A 6,168-nucleotide genomic window follows, 5' to 3' on the forward strand; every position below is an offset into this window, starting at 1 on the left:
TTGGGGCTTGAACTCACAACCCTGAGATTAAGAGTTGCATGCTCTAACAGCTGCACCAGCTAGGCCCCCTAACATCTTTTTAAAATGGATATAATATCTTGTATTATCTCACGATATTAATTGTAAAGTTCTGAAATGTTCTTTTGTTTCTTACATTGTCTTGGTTTCTTCTTGATATTTTATTTTTGTGTCTTTTCTTATTCTGTCTTATATGTGGAAGTTTGGGTCACATCTCTGGTAATTCATATGCCCTTATTCATATGTAAATGTAAGGAAACATATAGTAAGCTTTGAATGTGCCAATGGTGCTTATCAAAAGTGGGCATCTCTGTAATGAAGATCAGCTTTTTTTTTAACTGAGATATATCTCCAAATAAATCTACCTGTGGTTTTCATTTTTGTTTTTAACCTGGACCTGCTCATTTTTTTCTAGTGAGCAATGCCACTAGTCTCATGTATCAGGGTAGTGTCTAGCTGTGAGGGCCAGGTTCTGGTGCACAGGTAAGGAGGTGAGAGTCCCACTGTTCATTTATACCTTACTTAATCATTTCCTCCTCTTCTTTAAATCTCATTCCTCCCTCCCACCATTTGCTGGAACTCTACGCTTTGGGGAGCAAGATGGTAGTGCTTAGCATAAATAATCCAGTAGGGGTGGAGGAAAAAAATAGAAGCCCAAACATGTTTTTATTCAGGCTTTTCATGACTATTTTCAGACCTAACTCTTATCCATTCTCAGTGTATTTGATACCTTCAAGTCCTGAGCATTCTGTGGCTGATACCAGCTTATTCTCAATGGTATTTCTGAGGTTTTCTCAATTTTGTGTCCGTTTCTTGACCTTCCCCTGCCCTGCAAAAATTTGTTGCAATTTCTTGTCTAATATGTTTTACATTGTTTTGTCCACTTTCTTTTTAAAACTTATTTACTGTCATTTTAAAGTTGTTGCGGGTGGCGGTGGGGCAGGGTAAAGATGATTGTCTGTAGTCAATATGCATGTTAAACTTGATGTATACCTATGTCATTGGCATTGTGATGCTTTGTACTCTGGTAATTATATCTATTTCTTGGTTCTATTTCTAGGATGGTTAGAAGAACATCTTCCATTCATCTGTAAATGCTTTGTTTGCATAATCCCAAGTATTCCTCAAAACAATTAGCTAAAGAAATAAGATAAAACCAGGCCACTAACTTTCACAGTTTGCTGCCTTTCCCTATCTTTGGTTCCTATTTCTATCCTTATTTGCACATTCTCTTTTTTCCATCTCTACTTGTTTTCTCCTGTTAAAAATCTCTCATATCAGGGGCACCAGGCTGGGTCAATCCATTAAGTCTTTGCCTTCAGCTCAGCTCATGATCTGAGGGTCCTGGGATCCAGCCCCAAATTCAGGTTGTCCACTCAATGAGGAAACTCCTTTTCCCTCTCCCTCTGTACTCTCTCTCTCTCTCAAGTAAATAAAAAATAAAAATCTTAAAAAATATATCAAATCTGGAAAAAGATAAATAGACAAACAATGGAAGATAAAGAAATGAAGACAGCTAGATAAATCTTTGGTAGTGGTTTAAAGTGGTTTGAATTAAGACAAAGACTAATGTAGTTTTAACTTCCATCTTGAGTCAATTAATGAAAATTTTCTTTCCTTCTCCTCCTTTTCCTTCTTTTAATAATTGACATTCTTAACTTTACAAAGCACAGTGGGTTTACTGTTGTGGTTAGACTGAGAAGAGGGGTGAAAAACATATGGGTTTTACTCCTCTGTACTTATACCACGATATTGAGGAAGTTTTTTTTTTTTTCCTAAATATTTTATTTATTTGAGAGAGAGTGAGAGAGAGAGCACAGCACAGGGAGAGGCAGAAGGAGAAGCAGACTCCCTGCTGAGCAGGGAGCCTGACATGGGGCGGGATCCCAGGACACTGAGATCATGGCCTGAGCTGAAAGCAGTGCCCAATTGACCAAGCCACCCAGGCACCCTTGAGGAAGTTCTTATATCCAAAGTAGTCTAGATCTCTTACATGGAAAGTGGGAGCTCATTATACATTAGTTACAGGTCAGCTATTTATCAAAATTTATAGACTATTATAACTTCTTCTAGTCATATAAGAATGAATAAGTATGGTGTTAGGTTAAGAGTTATTACCTTATCTTCTAAAAAAATTTTTAGTACATTGTTTTTGATATTGCTAGTGAATATCCACAAATCATCCCATGTTTAAGAACCCCCACAAAATATTCCTTTACATTAGAGATATAAATGGCTTTATACCATTCTTCTGGTTAGAAACTCTTCAATGGCTTCTCTGGTTACCTAGAATAAAGTCCAATTTTATATAAAATATAAAGCCCCAAACCTATCTAAAAATACGAGTTCTATATAAAATTCTTTTTCTCCCTTATCTACCTCTATTTTTTGAGTTATTGTTGTATATATGCCCAATCATGCTAGCATTCCCTCTTGTCCTCAAATTGTCCAAATCTTTCTGCTCTAGAGCCCTTGCACCAGCTAGCTCCCTCCATCTACTCCAAGGAAAGCAGCCCTCTGTGATTTCATGTGGCTGCCTCAGTCTGTAACTTAAATGCCTCTTTCAGAGTCTGTCCTGGGCCATGTGTTTCAAGTTGCCTCACTGGGGGCACTGGGTGGCTCAGTTGGTTGATGGTCTGACTCTTGATTTTGACTCCCATCATGATCTCACGATTGTGAGATGGAGCCTATCTTGGGCTCCACGCTGGGCATGGAGCTTACTTAAGATTCTCTCTCCCAGGGTGCCTGGGTGGCTCAGTCAGCGCTCATTTGGGCATCTGACTTCAACTCAGGTCATGATCTCAAGGTCCTGGAATTGTCAGGCTTGGCGCTTAGCAGGGAGTCTTCTTCTCCTGCTCCCTTTACCCCTCCCTCCACTTGTGTGCTCATTCTCTCTCTCTCAAATAAATATAATCGTTAAAAAATTAAAAATTAGGGGTACCTGGGTGGCTCAGTAGTTGAGCACCTGCCTTTGGCTCAGGTCATAATCCTGAGGTCCTGGGACCCAGTACCTGTTGGGATCCCCACAAGGAGCCTGCTTCTCCCTCTGCCTATGTCTCTGCCTCTCTCTGTGTGTTTCTCATGAATAAATAAATAAAATCTTTAAAACAATTAAAAAATTAAAAAAATAAAATTTCTTTACTGCCCATCATTACTATCCATTTCATCATTTTTTTTTTTTTAATGGTTGGTCTTACTAGTCACAAAAAAACAAACTTTTTGCCAATCTTTTTTACTTGAAGATTCTCCAGTGTTTGCAAAGCACCTGGTATTTATTAGGTACCTAACAAATATAAATAATACATTGAAGAAATAAGGAAAACCTAAAATAGAGTAATTGGTTAGTCAATCTAACAGTGATTACTGGAGGAAATTGCTAAAAGTAGAACCAGTGAAACATTACTATAATTAACAGACATTTTATATCTTTAGGATGATAGGTAAGAGGGACCTAGGATTTTTAAAACATGGAATAACTTAACAGATTTCGTGCCATTTACAATATGCTGAACACATACCATTCTGACAACCTGCAAAGCGTTAAGATCCTAGTGTCACAAGCAGATGAAGTACAATAGGTTTTGGATGATTGCAATTCATTTCACGTCCTCACATGTGATTTGGCACTTGCTTCTTAGATACAAAATCATATAATCCAATCATTGCATATTAAGGACTAGAACAGCTTGAAGATAAAGTTGATTGTATCTGTTTCACTGAACTTAGAAAGTTTTCCTAGAACTATTCTCACAGTCTGGCAACACTGCACACACTTTTTACCAGTCATTGTGGAGGGACCATGTAAAGACTTATTTCAATATTGGAGAAAACAAGAAATGCTATTTTGGAGAAAAAAAGATGCTAGTTTGGTTCAGAGATAATTTGAACAAGAATGACTTGGATGTCATTTAGAAATTGTAGTCATCATTTGAGAAAACATTTCTAGAGAATACTAGTGAGCAATATTTTGGCAAGTTAATCTCAAAGAATTTGTCTAAGAAATTTAAAAGTGTGTGTTACATTAGTTATTTAGAACTCTACTTGTTTACTTAGTAGAGTTCAGCTATGCTTTCCCAGGACTGAATATTATTATTTAAAAGATAAGGTGGATAAAATAAGGAGTCAGTCAGTTTCTGTGTTCTTTTAATTTTTTTTTTTTTTTTTTTTATTTATTTATGATAGTGACAGAGAGAGAGAGAGAGAGAGAGAGAGAGAGGCACAGAGACACAGGCAGAGGGATAAGCAGGCTCCATGCACTGGGAGCCCGACGTGGGATTTGATTCCGGGTCTCCAGGATCACGCCCTGGGCCAAAGGCAGACGCCAAACCGCTGCGCCACCCAGGGATCCCAGTTTCTGTGTTCTATTATCTCTTCATTTAATCATTCCAACACACACTTCTGCATGATGATTCTAGCTAAGTAATCCAAAACAGAAACTTTAAAAATTGCTTATTTTAAAATATTTCAAGAAAGTAAACTAATTGCTGGAACAAAAAAAAAAATAGGCTAATGAAATAAGAAACTCTCAAATGTTTGAATCTTAATTTAGTTAAGATGTGTTGCTTGCCCACATCACATAGTCTCTTGCAATCTGGCCTCTCTTCTCAAAGTGGTTATTCAGAGGCCGGGCTGCTCCCCTCACTTCTTTAACACATAATATTCAAGCTTGCCTCAGAATTAGAAAGAGGATGGAGAACTGCTTAGAAATTTAAGGGCTCAGGCATAGAAAAAGTAAACATTCTATCACCAGAGCTGAGTCACATAGTACAACTAACCTCAGTGAGGCAGGATAATGTAGTGCCAGGGAGAAGGAGGTAAAGGAAAGGGGTTTGGCAAGAAAATATCAGTATCCTCATTCTTTGATTAACTCAAAGTATTAATATGCATCCTATGGCAGCTGTGGAGGTCTATCTAGATCTCCTCCAAAAGAACCTGATGAAGGGAGCATAAGTGATTGACAATCCCAGCTATTATATCTTCGAGTCAACCATTACAGGTAATGCTTTCCCCAAACTGCTATGAATCAAGAGTCAGCTTGGTGCAGACATAAGAACCAGACTATTTACACTTAATGTCAGTTTCTTTCAAGAACTTTGTGCTTTAAGTCTGCCCATTGGCCTGGCCAGGACTTTCTTAGAACCCCACTGTATTCAGAGGCTGGTCCTAACCCATCTTCTCTTCCTTTTCTCTTTTCTTTTCGCAAATGTCAAACCTATCTAGTGATCTGAAGCTTCTCTTTGTCTATTCCTACTTTCACTTTTATCCTTTAGAGACACCACAATGAACCTCTTGAATGTCTAGTCCTGTCTTGATGCTTGCCTAAGGAAGGACCTGAACTATTCAAATTATATTTTTCTAAGAATTCAGGTGGCAAGATGAGTTTTGAGAATGGCTCATTCCTTAACTGACAGAAAGGACCTTGTCATAAGTGGAATGGACAGCATGGATACTCCTTGGCACAACGGGGTGGCCTAAATGCTAAAGATCTTGGTGCTCTGAGAAAATGTCCTGGTATAGAGAAATACTTTGCTGGTGCAATGATTCTGGTATTTGACAGACACGTGGAAAGCAACTCCTTCAAGGACAGTGGAGTTGTCTGGTTACTACTAGGGTGTATTGACACTTCCTTATAAAGAGAAAACAGGAAACTGAGGGCGGTTAACAGTTAAATACTTTGGAATCTTATGAAAAGCTCCTTTTCTCCTACAGAAGAAGAACAGACAGGGATGATGTGTTCAGGGTGCCATAACAGGATTCAAAAGACTAGGTGGCTTAAATAATAAAAATTTGTTTTCTCATAGTTCTAAAGGTTGAAAGCCTAAAATCAAGATGTCAGCAGGGTTGGTGTCTGGTTCAAAACTCTCTTGCTGGCTTGTAGACAGCCTGTTTCTTACTTGCCCTCACATGTCCTCTCCTCAGTGCATGTGCATAGAGTGAGAGAGAACTCTAACATCTCTTCTTCTTCTAAGGACTTGTAAGGACTAGTCTTGTCTGATTAGAACCCCACCCCTATGATCTCATTTAACCTTAATTACTTCATTTAAGGCCTTATGTCCAAATACTGTCACACTGAGGAACAGGACCTCATGTGAATTTTGGGAGGACACAATTCAGTCTATAGTGGGTGAAAAGCCAATATGGAATTTGACA

The sequence above is a fragment of the Canis lupus genome, chromosome 3, assembly GCF_003254725.2.
Source record: "Canis lupus dingo isolate Sandy chromosome 3, ASM325472v2, whole genome shotgun sequence".
Taxonomy (NCBI): domain Eukaryota; kingdom Metazoa; phylum Chordata; class Mammalia; order Carnivora; family Canidae; genus Canis; species Canis lupus.